The 15,700-nt window shown below is 46.2% G+C and overlaps 1 protein-coding gene across 1 annotated transcript in view; it reads right to left on the bottom strand.

The window, feature by feature from the left end:
* Positions 1-15,700, bottom strand: part of LOC126109799 (uncharacterized) — a 142,924-nt gene that overhangs the window by 45,276 nt on the left and 81,948 nt on the right. The window lies entirely within an intron of this gene.

The following is a 15,700-nucleotide window of genomic DNA, read 5'->3' as shown; positions in this document are numbered from 1 at the left end:
CGTGAAAATGTAATCACATGTCAGTTGCTACTTTGGTATAGACGGTTGTATCATTTCCGAATAGCCTTTAACAGCATCCGACGCTTTCTACTAGATCATTTATACATATTGTAGACAGCAAAGTTCCTATCACACTTCCCTGTGGTACTCCGCAAGGTCGGGTGGCCGAGCGGTTCTAGGCGCTACAGTCTGGAACCGCGCGAGCGCTACGGTCGCAGGTTCGAATCTGCCTCGGGCATGCATGTGTGTGTGTGTGTGTGTGTGTGTTTGTTACGTTTAAGTAGTTCTGTTCTAGGGGACTGATGATCTCAGAAGTAAGTCCCATAGTGCTCAGAGCTATTTGAACCGCAACGTACTGTGCAATAAACAGTTCAGAAGTTATGACGATTCGAATTCATATAGTACAATAAGTGTCATCCTGTATCATGACAATTAGCTTCATAAGTATGTGCCTCCTGGTCGTCATGGATATCTGGTTGCGAGGAAAAAAAAAGTGAAAAAGTGACATTTTGAGACCGTGGCTCATTCTGAACATAGGTTGGTTTATTCAGGGTGGTGGAGGAGGGGGTGTAAGGGGTCCAAACAGCGAGGTCATCTGTCCCATCGGTTTAAGGAAGGAACTCAGCCGTGCCCGTTCAAGGGAACCATCTTGGCATTTGCCTGAAGTGATTTAGGAAAATCACAGGATATCTAACTGGGGATAGCTGGACGCGGGTTTGAGCCGCCGTCCTCCCGAATAAGAGTCCAGTATGCTAAGCATTGCACAACCTCGCTCGGTACAAAATATAGGTTGATTCTTTCTAACAAAAACATAGCATCCAAATACTACTGATAATGTTGTTTATTTTAGAAAATAGAGGCGTAATCCATTTTGAAACGACAGTTCATCTTCAGGTGGCTGCTAATAGGATGGACGTTTACTTGAAGTGTACATAATTTGTTTGCTTTTTATTACTTCTCGTGGTGAAAGATTCTTGGGCTGGTGGTGCCCTACAGCATGAAAAAAGGTTGGAAATGATCTATAAATAATGTTTGAGAGTTAGTAGTAATACACTCCTGGAAATGGAAAAAAGAACACATTGACACCGGTGTGTCAGACCCACCATACTTGCTCCGGACACTGCGAGAGGGCTGTACAAGCAATGATCACACGCACGGCACAGCGGACACACCAGGAACCGCGGTGTTGGCCGTCGAATGGCGCTAGCTGAGCAGCATTTGTGCACCGCCGCCGTCATTGTCAGCCAGTTTGCCGTGGCATACGGAGCTCCATCGCAGTCTTTAACACTGGTAGCATGCCGCGACAGCGTGGACGTGAACCGTATGTGCAGTTGACGGACTTTGAGCGAGGGCGTATAGTGGGCATGCGGGAGGCCGGGTGGACGTACCGCCGAATTGCTCAACACGTGGGGCGTGAGGTCTCCACAGTACATCGATGTTGTCGCCAGTGGTCGGCGGAAGGTGCACGTGCCCGTCGACCTGGGACCGGACCGCAGCGACGCACGGATGCACGCCAAGACCGTAGGATCCTACGCAGTGCCGTAGGGGACCGCACCGCCACTTCCCAGCAAATTAGGGACACTGTTGCTCCTGGGGTATCGGCGAGGACCATTCGCAACCGTCTCCATGAAGCTGGGCTACGGTCGCGCACACCGTTAGGCCGCCTTCCGCTCACGCCCCAACATCGTGCAGCCCGCCTCCAGTGGTGTCGCGACAGGCGTGAATGGAGGGACGAATGGAGACGTGTCGTCTTCAGCGATGAGAGTCGCTTCTGCCTTGGTGCCAATGATGGTCGTATGCGTGTTTGGCGCCGTGCAGGTGAGCGCCACAATCAGGACTGCATACGACCGAGGCACACAGGGCCAACACCTGGTATCATGTTGTGGGGAGCGATCTCCTACTCTGGCCGTACACCACTGGTGATCGTCGAGGGGACACTGAATAGTGCACGGTACATCCAAACCGTCATCGAACCCATCGTTCTACCATTCCTAGACCGGCAAGGGAACTTGCTGTTCCAACAGGACAATGCACGTCCGCATGTATCCCGTGCCACCCAACGTGCTCTAGAAGGTGTAAGTCAACTACCCTGGCCAGCAAGATCTCCGGATCTGTCCCCCATTGAGCATGTTTGGGACTGGATAAGCGTCGTCTCACGCGGTCTGCACGCCCAGCACGAACGCTGGTCCAACTGAGGCGCCAGGTGGAAATGGCATGGCAAGCCGTTCCACAGGACTACATCCAGCATCTCTACGATCGTCTCCATGGGAGAATAGCAGCCTGCATTGCTGCGAAAGGTGGATATACACTGTACTAGTGCCGACATTGTGCACGCTCTGTTGCCTGTGTCTATGTGCCTGTGGTTCTGTCAGTGTGATCATGTGATGTATCTGACCCCAGGAATGTGTCAATAAAGTTTCCCCTTCCTGGGACAATGAATTCACGGTGTTCTTATTTCAATTTCCAGGAGTGTATATACTGACAATTAACCATAGACGTTTAACTGTCATTTGCGTTTTGTTATTCCATGTCAAATGCCTTTTTGTTATACCACGTTTTATAGTGATGTTTAGCTGACATTTGCTTTCTGTTATTCCATTCCAGATGCGTTTTTGATATACCACTTTTTATAGAGGTCGAACGGGATAAAAGGTATCCTATGTCCGTCTCCTGGTTCTAAGCTACGTCTCCACCGAAACTTCGTGGCAGATTAAAACTGTGTGCCGGACCGACACTCGAACTCGGGACCTTTGCCTTTCACTGGCAAATTCTCTGCCATCTGAGCTACCCAAGCACGACTCACACCCCGTCGTCACAGCTTTACTTCGGCCAGTATCTCGTCTCATACCTCCCAACTTTACAGAAGCTCTCCTGCGAACCTTGCAGAACTAGCATTCCTGAAAGAAGATTCTCACTCTGTAGCGGAGTGTGGGCTGATATGAAACTTCCTGGCAGATTAAAACTGTGTGCCGGACCGAGACTCGATCTCCGAACCTTTGCCTTTCGCGGGCAAGTGCTCTACCATCTGAGCTACCCAAGCACGACTCACACCCCATCCTCACAGCCTTACTTCTGCCAGTATCTCGTCTCCTACCCTCCAAACTTTACAGAAGCTCAGATTTTAGAGCACATGCCCACGAAAGGCAAAGGTCCCGAGGTCGAGTCTCGGTCCGGCACACAGTTTTAATTTGCCAGGAAGTTTCATATCAGCGCACACACATTCTTGATACCTCTCCACCAATTTTCAGCCAAATCGGTCCAGCCGTCGTTTAGCTGACATTTGCGATTTGTTATTCGATGCCAGATGAGTTTTTGTTATACCATGTTTTATAGCGGCCGATCGGCCGTCTCCTAGTTCGAAGCTACCTCTCCACCAATTTTCAGCGAAATCGATCCAGCCGTTCCTGAGTTATTAATAGTGTAACTAACACGACTTTCTTTTATATATGTAGATAGAAGAAAAGCATCGTTAAAATACGCTGAGAAGCTGATAGTCATGTTTTTGAGAAAGTTATAGGAAAAACATCCGTCGCTGCCGGTAGAGGAACTTGCCTCAAGGACATGCGAATCTATCAGCTTTTCTGCGACATTGTAAATCGCGCAGGTAAAGAAAGACACAATAGTGCTAAGCTATCAACTCCAGGAAAGACAAGGAAACGTCTATCGTGTGTTTTAGGAAAATGTGTGCTGATTTCGTTAAACGTTCTTCAAGAGCGAACTGCACACGATAAACAGGGTATTCCAAGGGGTAAATGATAACGGTAACCTGCCTACTTTTAAAAGAACGACATTTTATAAATTCATAAAAGATGTTGGTTTCATTTAGAAAATAGGAAGCGAAACAGCGTAACTGTACTCCGTTCATCATAAGAATAAACCTTATTGAACAAACACAATCGCGATGATTGGCCAGAAGCCGTAGCACACGTACACTAGTGTTGTTACGCTGTTGAAAGTAGGTCATACTTATGTATCTACATCTACATCTACATGACTACTCTGCAATTCACATTTAAGTGCTTGGCAGAGGGTTCGTCGAACCACAATCATACTATCTCTCTACCATTCCACTCCCGAACAGCGTACGGGAAAAACGAACGCCTAAACCTTTCTGTTCGAGCTCTGATTTCTCTTATTTTATTTTGATGATCATTCCTACCTATGTAGGTTGGGCTCAACAAAATGTTTTCGCATTCGGAAGAGAAAGTTGGTGACTGACATTTCGTAAATAGATCTCGCCGCGACGAAAAACGTCTCTGCTTTAATGACTTCCATCCCAACTCGCGTATCATATCTGCCACACTCTTTCCCCTATTACGTGATAATACAAAACGAGCTGCCCTTTTTTGCACCCTTTCGATGTCCTCTGTCAATCCCACCTGGCAAGGATCCAACACCGCGCAGCAATATTCTAACAGCGGACGAACGAGTGTAGTGTAAGCTGTCTCTTTAGTGGACTTGTTGCATCTTCTAAGTGTCCTGCCAATGAAACGCAACCTTTGGCTCGCCTTCCCCACAATATTATCTATGTGGTCTTTACAACTGAAGTTGTTCGTAATTTTTACACCCAGGTACTTAGTTGAATTGACAGACTTGAGAATTGTACTATTTATCGAGTAATCGAATTCCAACGGATTTCTTTTGGAACTCATGTGGATCACCTCACACTTTTCGTTATTTAGCGTCAACTGCCACCTGCCACACCATACAGCAATCTTTTCTAAATCGCTTTGCAACTGATACAGGTCTTCGGATGACCTTACTAGACGGTAAATTACAGCAGAACTGCTCAGATTGTCACCCAGGTCATTTATATAGATCAGGAACAGCAGAGGTCCCAGGACGCTTCCCTGGGGAACACCTGATATCACTTCAGTTTTACTCAATGTTTTGCCGTCTATTACTACGAACTGCGACCTTCCTGACAGGAAATCACGAATCCAGTCGCACACCTGAGACCCCGTAGGCACGCAGCTTGATCAGAAGTCGCTTGTGAGGAACGGTGTCAAAAGCTTTCCGGAAATCCAGAAATACGGAAACAACCTGAGATCCCCTGTCGATAGCGGCCATTACTTCGTGCGAATAAAAAGCTAGCTGCGTTGCACAAGAACGATGTTTTCTGAAACCATGCTGATTACGTATCAATAGATCGTTCCCTTCGAGGTGATTCATAATGTTTGAATACAGTATATGCTCCAAAACCCTACTGCAAACCGACGTCAATGATATAGGTCTGTAGTTCGATGGATTACTCCTACTACCCTTCTTAAACACTGGTGCGACCTGCGCAATTTTCCAATCTGTAGGTACAGATCTATCGGTGAATGAGCGGTTGTATATGATTGCTAAGTAGAGAGCTATTGCGTCAGCGTAATCTGAAAGGAACCTAATCGGTATACAATCTGGACCTGAAGACTTGCCCGTATCAAGCGATTTGAGTTGCTTCGCAACCCCTAAGGTATCTACTTCTAAGAAACTCATGCTAGCAGCTGTTCGTGTTTCAAATTCTGGAATATTCCATTCGTCTTCCCTGGTGAAGGTATTTCGGAAAACTGCGTTCAATAACTGCGCTTTAGCGGCACAGTCGTCGGTAACAGTACCATCGGCACTGCGCAGCGAATGTATTGACTGCGTCTTCCCGCTTGTGTACTTTACATACGACCAGAATTTCTTCGGATTTTCTACCAAATTTCGAGACAATGTTTCGTTGTGGAACCTATTAAAGGCATCTCGCATTGAAGTCCGTGCCAAATTTCGCGCGTCTGTAAATTTTAGCCAATCTTCGGGATTTCGCGTTATTCTGAACGTGGCATGCTTTTTCCGTTGCCTCTGCAATAGCGTTCGGACCTGTTTTGTGTACCATGGGAGATCAGTTCCATCTCTTCCCAATTTATGAGGTATGAATCTCACAATTGCTATTGCTACTGTATCTTTGAATTTGAGCCACATATCGTCTACATTTGCATAGTCAGTTCGGAAGGAATGGAGATTGTCTCTTAGGAAGGCTTCTAGTGACCCTTTATCCGCTTTTTTAAATAAAATTATTTTGCGTTTGTTTCTGGTGGATTTGGAAGAAACAGTATTGAGCCAGGCTACAAGACCTTGTGATCACTAATCCCTGTGTCAGTCATCATGCTCTCTATTAGCTCTGGATTGTTTGTGGCTTAGAGGTCAAGTGTGTTTTCGCAACCATTTACAATTCGCGTGGGTTCGTGGACTAACTGCTCTAAATAATTGTCGGAGGAAGCATTTAGGACAATCTCGGAAGATGTTTTCTATCTACCACCGGCTTTGAACAAGTATTTTTGCCAACATACCGAGTGAAGGTTGAAGTCCCCACCAACTATAACCGTATGAGTGGGGTATTTATTTGTTACAAGACTCAAATTTTGTCTGAACTCTGAATCAGATAGATTATTACACTACTGGCCATTAAAAGTGCTACACAATGAACATGACGTGCTACAGACGCGAAATTTAAGCAACAGGAAGAAGATGCTGTGATATGCAAATGATTAGCTTTCCAGAGCATTCACACAAGGTTGGCGCCGGTGGCGACACCTACAACCTGCCGACATGAGGAAAGTTTCCAACCGATTTCTCATAGACAAACAGCAGCTGACCGGCGTTGCTTGGTGAAACGTTGTTGTGATGCCTCGTGTAAGGAGGAGAAATGCGTACCATCACGTTTTCCACTTTGATAAAGGTCGGATTGTAACCTATCGCGATTGCTGTTTAGCGTATTGCTGCACGCGTTGGTCGAGATCCAATGACTGTTAGCAGAATATGGAATCGGTGGCTTCAGGGGGGTAATACGGAACGTCGTGCTGGATCCCGAGATGACAGGCATCTTATCCGCATGGGTGTAACGGATCGTCCAGCCACGTGTCGATCGCTGAGTCAACAGTCTGCAAGAACAATTGGACGACGTTTGCAGCAGCATGGGCTATCAGCTCGGAGACCATGGCTGCGGTTACCCTTCACGCTGCATCACAGACAGGAACGCCTGCGATGGTGTACTCAACGACGAACCTTGGTGCTCGAATGGCAAGACGTCATTTTTTCGCACGAATTCGGGTTCTGTTTACAGCATCATGATGGTCGCATCCGTGATTGGCGGCATCGTGGTGAACGCTCATTGGAATCGTGTATTTGTCGTCGCCATACAGGGGTACCATTGGTTACACGTCTCAGTCACCTCTTGTTCGCATTGACGGCACTTTGATCAGTGGACGTTACATTTCAGATGTGTTACGACCCGAGGCTCTACCCTTCATTCGATCCTTGCGAAACCCTACATTTCAGCAGGATAATGCACGACCGCATGTTGCAAGTGCTGTACGGGCCTTTCTGGATACAGAAAATGTTCGACTGCTGCCCTGGCCAGCACATTCTCCAGATCTCTCACCAATTGTAAACGTCTGGTCAATGGTGGCCGAGCAACTGGCTCGTCACAATACGCCAGTCACTACTCTTGACGAACTGTGGTATCGTGTTGAAGCTGTACACGCCATCCAAGCTCTGACTCAATGCCCCGGCGTATCGAGCCCGTTATTACGGCAAGAGGTGGTTGTTCTGGGTTCTGATTTCTCAAGATCTATGTACTCAAATTGCGTAAAAGTGTAATCACATGTCAGTTCTAGTATAATATATTCGTTCAATGAATACCCGTTTATCGTTTGCATTTCTCCTTGGTGTAGCGATTGTGTTGGCCAGCAGTGTACGAAGTTACGTTAAATGAAACTTTAAGTTATTCAAATTTATTAACAGCCGTCAACGTTTGACTCAGTCACGCTTTAGCTATGTAGTTTTTATATCAAAATTCGTTTACAGTCATAGGCACAGCACTGTTGTCCTCCGATTGTCGCACGATGCGCAGTATGAAGATGGCTGAAGCTGCAGCCTGTTCCGTTATGAAACACGCGCGTGGAACACGGCTAACCCTTTGCCTTACGATTTAAGTTCCATCAGCGTATACCGTAAGTGGCTGCAATGTACGGATGCGCCTTACCATTCCCGGCTCTTACACACGCTAAGGCTACGTTCCACTACGCCTGGTGGCACCCGAAGTCGTGCAGACGCCTTAGGGGTTTGTAAGTACACTCCTGGAAATGGAAAAAAGAACACATTGACACCGGTGTGTCAGACCCACCATACTTGCTCCGGACACTGCGAGAGGGCTGTACAAGCAATGATCACACGCACGGCACAGCGGACACACCAGGAACCGCGTTGTTGGTCGTCGAATGGCGCTAGATGCGCAGCAATTCTGCACCGCCGCCGTCAGTGTCAGCCAGTTTGCCGTGGCATACGGAGCTCCATCGCAGTCTTTAACACTGGTAGCATGCCGCGACAGCGTGGACGTGAACCGTATGTGCAGTTGACGGACTTTGAGCGAGGGCGTATAGTGGGCATGCGGGAGGCCGGGTGGACGTACCGCCGAATTGCTCAACACGTGGGGCGTGAGGTCTCCACAGTACATCGATGTTGTCGCCAGTGGTCGGCGGAAGGTGCACGTGCCCGTCGACCTGGGACCGGACCGCAGCGACGCACGGATGCACGCCAAGACCGTAGGATCCTACGCACTGCCGTAGGGGACCGCACCGCCACTTCCCAGCAAATTAGGGACACTGTTGCTCCTGGGGTATCGGCGAGGACCATTCGCAACCGTCTCCATGAAGCTGGGCTACGGTCCCGCACACCGTTAGGCCGTCTTCCGCTCACGCCCCAAACATCGTGCAGCCCGCCTCCAGTGGTGTCGCGACAGGCGTGAATGGAGGGACGAATGGAGACGTGTCGTCTTCAGCGATGAGAGTCGCTTCTGCCTCGGTGCCAATGATGGTCGTATGCGTGTTTGGCGCCGTGCAGGTGAGCGCCACAATCAGGACTGCATACGACCGAGGCACACAGGGCCAACACCCGGCATCATGGTGTGGGGAGCGATCTCCTACACTGGCCGTACACCACTGGTGATCGTCGAGGGGACACTGAATAGTGCACGGTACATCCAAACCGTCATCGAACCCATCGTTCTACCATTCCTAGACCGGCAAGGGAACTTGCTGTTCCAACAGGACAATGCACGTCCGCATGTATCCCGTGCCACCCAACGTGCTCTAGAAGGTGTAAGTCAACTACCCTGGCCAGCAAGATCTCCGGATCTGTCCCCCATTGAGCATGTTTGGGACTGGATGAAGCGTCGTCTCACGCGGTCTGCACGTCCAGCACGAACGCTGGTCCAACTGAGGCGCCAGGTGGAAATGGCATGGCAAGCCGTTCCACAGGACTACATCCAGCATCTCTACGATCGTCTCCATGGGAGAGTAGCAGCCTGCATTGCTGCGAAAGGTGGAATACACTGTACTAGTGCCGACATTGTGCATGCTCTGTTGCCTGTGTCTATGTGCCTGTGGTTCTGTCAGTGTGATCATGTGATGTATCTGACCCAAGGAATGTGTCAATAAAGTTTCCCCTTCCTGGGACAATGACTTCACGGTTTTCTTATTTCAATTTCCAGGAGTGTATGTAAGCAGGGGCGGTGGCTAGGGGGGGGGGGGAGGCTATGGGGGCTACAGCCATCCCCCCCTTAATGGAGTACCATTTTATACTGGATAAAATTGTCTTCAGAAATGAGCGAATATATTACTTCAACAGATTCAATCTTTTTTTTTTTGTAATTATGTAGCAATATGCGTTGCAATGTCTTTCAAACACATTTTAACAAAAGAATGAGAGCGACAAACAGCTTACTATCTAAACCAAAAAATATCATTTAACTTAAAATGGGTGTCTTATATTTATTAATATACACTGGATGTATATTAATGTTGTTGTTGTTGCTGTCTTCAGTCCTGAGACTGATTTGATGCAGCTCTCCGTGCTACTCTAGCCTGTGCAAGCTTCTTCATCTCCCAGTACCTACTGCAACCTACATCCTTCTGAATCTGCTTAGTGTACTCATCTCTTAGTCTCCCTCTTCGATTTTTACCCTCCACGCTGCCCTCCAGTACTAAATTGGTGATCCCTCGATGTCTCAGAACATGTCCTACCAACCGATCCCTTCTTCTAGTCAAGTTCTGCCACAAACTCCTCTTCTCCCCAATTCTATTCAATAGCTCCTCATTAGTTATGTGATCTACCCCTCTAACCTTCAGCATTCTTCTGTAGCAGCACATTTCGAAAGCTTCTATTCTCTTCTTGTCCATACTATTTATCGTCCACGTTTCACTTCCATACATGGCTACACGCCATACAAATACTTTCAGAAACGACTTCCTGACACTGAAATCTATACTCGATGTTAACAAATTTCTCTTCTTCAGACACGCTTTCCTTGCCATTGCCAGTCTACATTTTATATCCTCTCTACTTCGACCATCATCAGTTATTTTGCTCCCCAAATAGCAAAACTACTTATGTGTCTCATTTCCTCATCTAATTCCCTCAGCATCACCCGACTTAATTCGGCTACATTCCTTCCAAGACACTGTCATTCCGTTCAACTGCTCTTCCAAGTCCTTTACTGTCTCTGACAGAATTGCAATGTCATCGGCGAACCTCAAAGCTTTTTTTCATCTCCATGCACTGGCTCTCCCAAGGCTGTGAGTAGCTCTAATGGAATGTTGTCTACTCCTGGGGCCTTGTTTCGACTCAGGTCCTTCAGTGCTCTGTCAAACTTTTCACGCAGTATCATATCTCCAATTTCATCTTCATCTACATCCTCTTCCATTTCCATAATATTGTCTTCAAGTACATCGCCCTCTATATACTCCTTCCACCTTTCTGCTTTCCCTTCTTTGCTGAGAACTTGGTTTCCATCTGAGCTCTTGATGTTCATACAAGTGGTTCTCCTTTCTCCAAAGGTCTCTTTAATTTTCCTGTAGGCAGTACATCTCTTACCCCTAGTGAGATAAGCCTCTACATCCTTACATTTGTCCTCTAGCCATCCCTGCTTAGCCATTTTGCACTTCCTGTCGATCTAATTTTTGAGACGTTTGTATTCCTTTTTCCCTGCTTCATTTACTGCATTTTTATATTTTCTCCTTTCATCAATTAAATTCAATATTTCTTCTGTTACCCAAGGGTTTCTATTAGCCCTCCTCTGTTTACCTAGTTGATCCTCTGCTGCCTTCACTATTTCATCCCTCAAAGCTACGCATTCTTCTTCTACTGAATTTCTTTCCCTCAGTCTTGTCAATTGTTCCCTTATGCTCTCCCTGAAACCCTGTACAACCTCTGGTTCTTTCAGTTTATGCAGGTCCCATCTCCTTAAATTCCCACCTGTTGGCAGTTTCTTCAGTTTTAATCTACAGTTCACAACCAATAGATTGTGGTCAGAGTCTACATCTGCCCCAGGAAATGTCTTACAATTTAAAACCTGGTTCCTAAATCTCTGTCTCACCATTATATAATCTATCTGATATCTTCTAGTATCTAGTATATTAATGTACCGCTTACAATAATCGTGAAAGCTAAATATGCCAGGTATGCCTACCGACACTTAAATTGCTAACCCCAGACAAAAACTTCAAAATCGCCGGACATCTGGGTCATTCTGTAGACGCGTTGTAGTGCTGTCAACGACGCCAGCGGGTGCGCGCCACCTACCGACCAGTAGATACAAACTACACACGAGAGTTACAGGAATTTGTGAAAGCGCATTTTAGAGACGCTCATGTTGAAACATAGTACGCGTTTGTAGTAAGGAATATGAACGTAAATTAAGACTGTTTTAATACAGCTCAATGAGTAGAAGGCAAATGATATTTAAATTATTCAGTTGCCTGGTGAGTGGGGCAGCTTCGTGGTGCATAAGTTCACCGACTGTTGGCGGCTTCTCATTATCTCAATAAAGAAGTAAGGAAAATACCGGGTGTTCCAAAACGATCATTACAGCTTTGATCAGAGATCTTTCAGAAACGAGTTAGTTGATGGTTCATTTATATATACACTCCTGGAAATTGAAATAAGAACACCGTGAATTCATCGTCCCAGGAAGGGGAAACTTTATTGACACATTCCTGGGGTCAGATACATCACATGATCGCACTGACAGAACCACAGGCACATAGACACAGGCAACAGAGCATGCACAATGTCGGCACTAGTACAGTGTATATCCACCTTTCGCAGCAATGCAGGCTGCTATTCTCCCATGGAGACGATCGTAGAGATGCTGGATGTAGTCCTGTGGAACGGCTTGCCATGCCATTTCCACCTGGCGCCTCAGTTGGACCAGCGTTCGTGCTGGACGTGCAGACCGCGTGACACGACGCTTCATCCAGTCCCAAACATGCTCAATGGGGGACAGATCCGGAGATCTTGCTGGCCAGGGTAGTTGACTTACACCTTCTACAGCACGTTGGGTGGCACGGGATACATGCGGACGTGCATTGTCCTGTTGGAACAGCAAGTTCCCTTGCCGGTCTCGGAATGGTAGAACGATGGGTTCGATGACGGTTTGGATGTACCGTGCACTATTCAGTGTCCCCTCGACGATCACCAGTGGTGTACGGCCAGTGTAGGAGATCGCTCCCCACACCATGATGCCGGGTGTTGGCCCTGTGTGCCTCGGTCGTATGCAGTCCTGATTGTGGCGCTCACCTGCACGGCGCCAAACACGCATACGACCATCATTGGCACCAAGGCAGAAGCGACTCTCATCGCTGAAGACGACACGTCTCCATTCGTCCCTCCATTCACGCCTGTCGCGACACCACTGGAGGCGGGCTGCACGATGTTGGGGCGTGAGCGGAAGACGGCTTAACGGTGTGCGGGACCGTAGCCCAGCTTCATGGAGACGGTTGCGAATGGTCCTCGCCGATACCCCAGGAGCAACAGTGTCCCTAATTTGCTGGGAAGTGGCGGTGCGCTCCCCTACGGCACTGCGTAGGATCCTACGGTCTTGGCGTGCATCCGTGCGTCGCTGCGGTCCGGTCCCAGGTCGACGGGCACGTGCACCTTCCGCCGACCACTGGCGACAACATCGATGTACTGTGGAGACCTCACGCCCCACGTGTTGAGCAATTCGGCGGTACGTCCACCCGGCCTCCCACATGCCCACTATACGCCCTCGCTCAAAGTCCGTCAACTGCACATACGGTTCACGTCCACGCTGTCGCGTCATGCTACCAGTGTTAAAGACTGCGATGGAGCTCCGTATGCCACGGCAAAGTGGCTGACACTGACGGCGGCGGTGCACAAATGCTGCGCAGCTAGCGCCATTCGACGGCCAACACCGCGGTTCCTGGTGTGTCCGCTGTGCCGTGCGTGTGATCATTGCTTGTACAGCCCTCTCGCAGTGTCCGGAGCAAGTATGGTGGGTCTGACACACCGGTGTCAATGTGTTCTTTTTTCCATTTCCAGGAGTGTACATAAATTTAAAGGGCAGCCTCTGATATTAAGTTGTAAACAGCAACCAAAAACTGATATGATAACCGAAAAGTCCGAAAGAGAAAGTAAGTAAAATAACTCAAACCCGGAAACTGAGTGTAAAATTCATATAACGGCTGCAACCGAGTGAAGAAACCGACTGCACGAAGAAACAATCGACTGACCAATCGATCGTTAAAAACAGTCAGTTGTCCTTCCAACTCTTCCACGTGTTGTCAGCTAACACTTGTTTTCCGAGTAAGATTGTTGATTAGATTAGATTAGATTTACTTTCATTCCAATTGATCCGTAGTGAGGAGGTCCTCCAGGATGTGGAACATGTCAGAAAAACAACAATACATGACAAATATTTACAACTAAAACAAATCAGCTAATTTACCATTTCACAGGTCCCAAGTGGAATGATCGTCATTTTTTAATGAACACTAAGAGTCATTTTACAAATACTATTGCACTGAATTTAAAATAAAAAAGTTTTTTACTTATTTATAAGGTAAGAAACATGTAATACAACTACTGTAATACTTATTTACAATGAACACATTACTGCACTGAAATGGTGCAGAAGTTAGATTATACTTACACACACACAAGCACACACACACACACACAAATTTTCAGTGAACACATTACTGCACTGAAATTGTGCAGAAGTTATGTTGTACTTATATACAAATCAGTTGGTTTTACTAAGAAATTCATCAATGGAGTAGAAGGAGTTGGCCACCAATAAATCCTTTAGGCTTCTCTTAAACTGAATTTCATTGGTTGTTAAGCTTTTTATGGCTGCTGGCAAGTTATTGAAAATGTGTGTTCCTGAATAATGCACACCTTTTTGTACAAGACTAAGTGACTTTAAATCCTTGTGAAGATTATTCTTATTTCTAGTATTGATTCCATGAATTGAGCTGTTGGTTTGAAAAAGTGATACATTTTTAATGACAAATTTGATATTACTGAAGTGTGTAACTGAGTAGTGTGACAGAATCATGCGTCGTGAAGTGTCAATTTTCTTCTGAAATAATAGTGTATTAGAGATTGGAGTGAGCGTTTAAAGACGTTGCTGCAGCGAATCGCAAGCTAACGGATTATTGTGGCAAACCTGAGCGTAGGGCCAAAAACTCTCGTAAGGAATCTGAAGCTTGCGCTATAGAACTGGAATCGTCACAGGCATGTTCATCTAGAGACTACAATTTCGACAACACAAAACAATTGGTAAGAGTCACATATTCTTAATTTTAAACAACACTTCCTTCATTTTACTGGGATTTTTTACTAGTAGTTATTAGTTTAATTATGTAGGATTAGCGCTATTATGTTTAATCGATAATTAATGATAAGAACACATCTGCTTGAAAACATAAAATGTGAGGTCAATATTTAAAGACGCCATTCGTCTATAAGGAGGTAAAATATTTTCTGCAACAGCCTGTATTATTTAAATATTTTGTACTGAAAAATAACACTTTATTGTTGTATTTTTTTACTAAAGCTGGCCATACGTATTTTTGGTATTAATAATATCGAAAAAATTTGTAAGATGTGAGATGGTGGTTATTTATTCTGTCACTCAGGACACAACTATGTATGCTGTAATGATATTTGTTTAATGTTGCAGACTTTTAAGAGATATACACGCTTTTACACAGTTTACAATGAGACAATGTTAAGACAGTTGTGAAAATGACGCGTCTTGTCCTCTGAAACTGAACTAATCCTAAAGACAACAATATTAAATTTTAACCATAGGTTTCTTTACAAAATTATTCTTACAATTACGTTATGATGTTGGTTAGTACTACGATAAATTATCCGATTCCGTTTCAAAGTTCGGTACTATTTAGGATGACAATCAAGTCTATGGAGGATGGTTAGTTTTGTGACAAGTTGAGCAAAAGATTACCCAAGGTCGCTCGAGTGTACAGTGGACACAAGCTGGTGAACCAACAAGTTTACACCTCTGCACGCGCTATTTGCCTTTGCTGTGATGAGCTGTCATAGGCATGGCCGCTCTCTGCCACAGAAATTCCTGTTGTTGTTGTTGTTGTTGTGGTCTTCAGTCCAGAGACTGGTTTGATGCAGCTCTCCATGCTACTCTATCCTGTGCAAGCTTCTTCATCTCCCAGTACCTACTGCAAGCTAAATCCTTCTGAATCTGCTTAGTGTATTCATCTCTTGGTCTCCCTCTACGATTTTTACCCTCCACGCTGCCCTGCAGTACTAAATTGGTGATCCCTTGATGCCTCAGAACATTTTAATACCTACTCCGAACTTTTTTTTTGTTTCCTTTACTGTTTGCTCAATATAC

Source organism: Schistocerca cancellata, chromosome 12, assembly GCF_023864275.1.
Source record: "Schistocerca cancellata isolate TAMUIC-IGC-003103 chromosome 12, iqSchCanc2.1, whole genome shotgun sequence".
Lineage (NCBI taxonomy): Eukaryota > Metazoa > Arthropoda > Insecta > Orthoptera > Acrididae > Schistocerca > Schistocerca cancellata.
The sequence above is the reverse complement of the archived record's forward strand: the minus strand, read 5'-3'. Positions and strand labels throughout refer to the sequence as shown.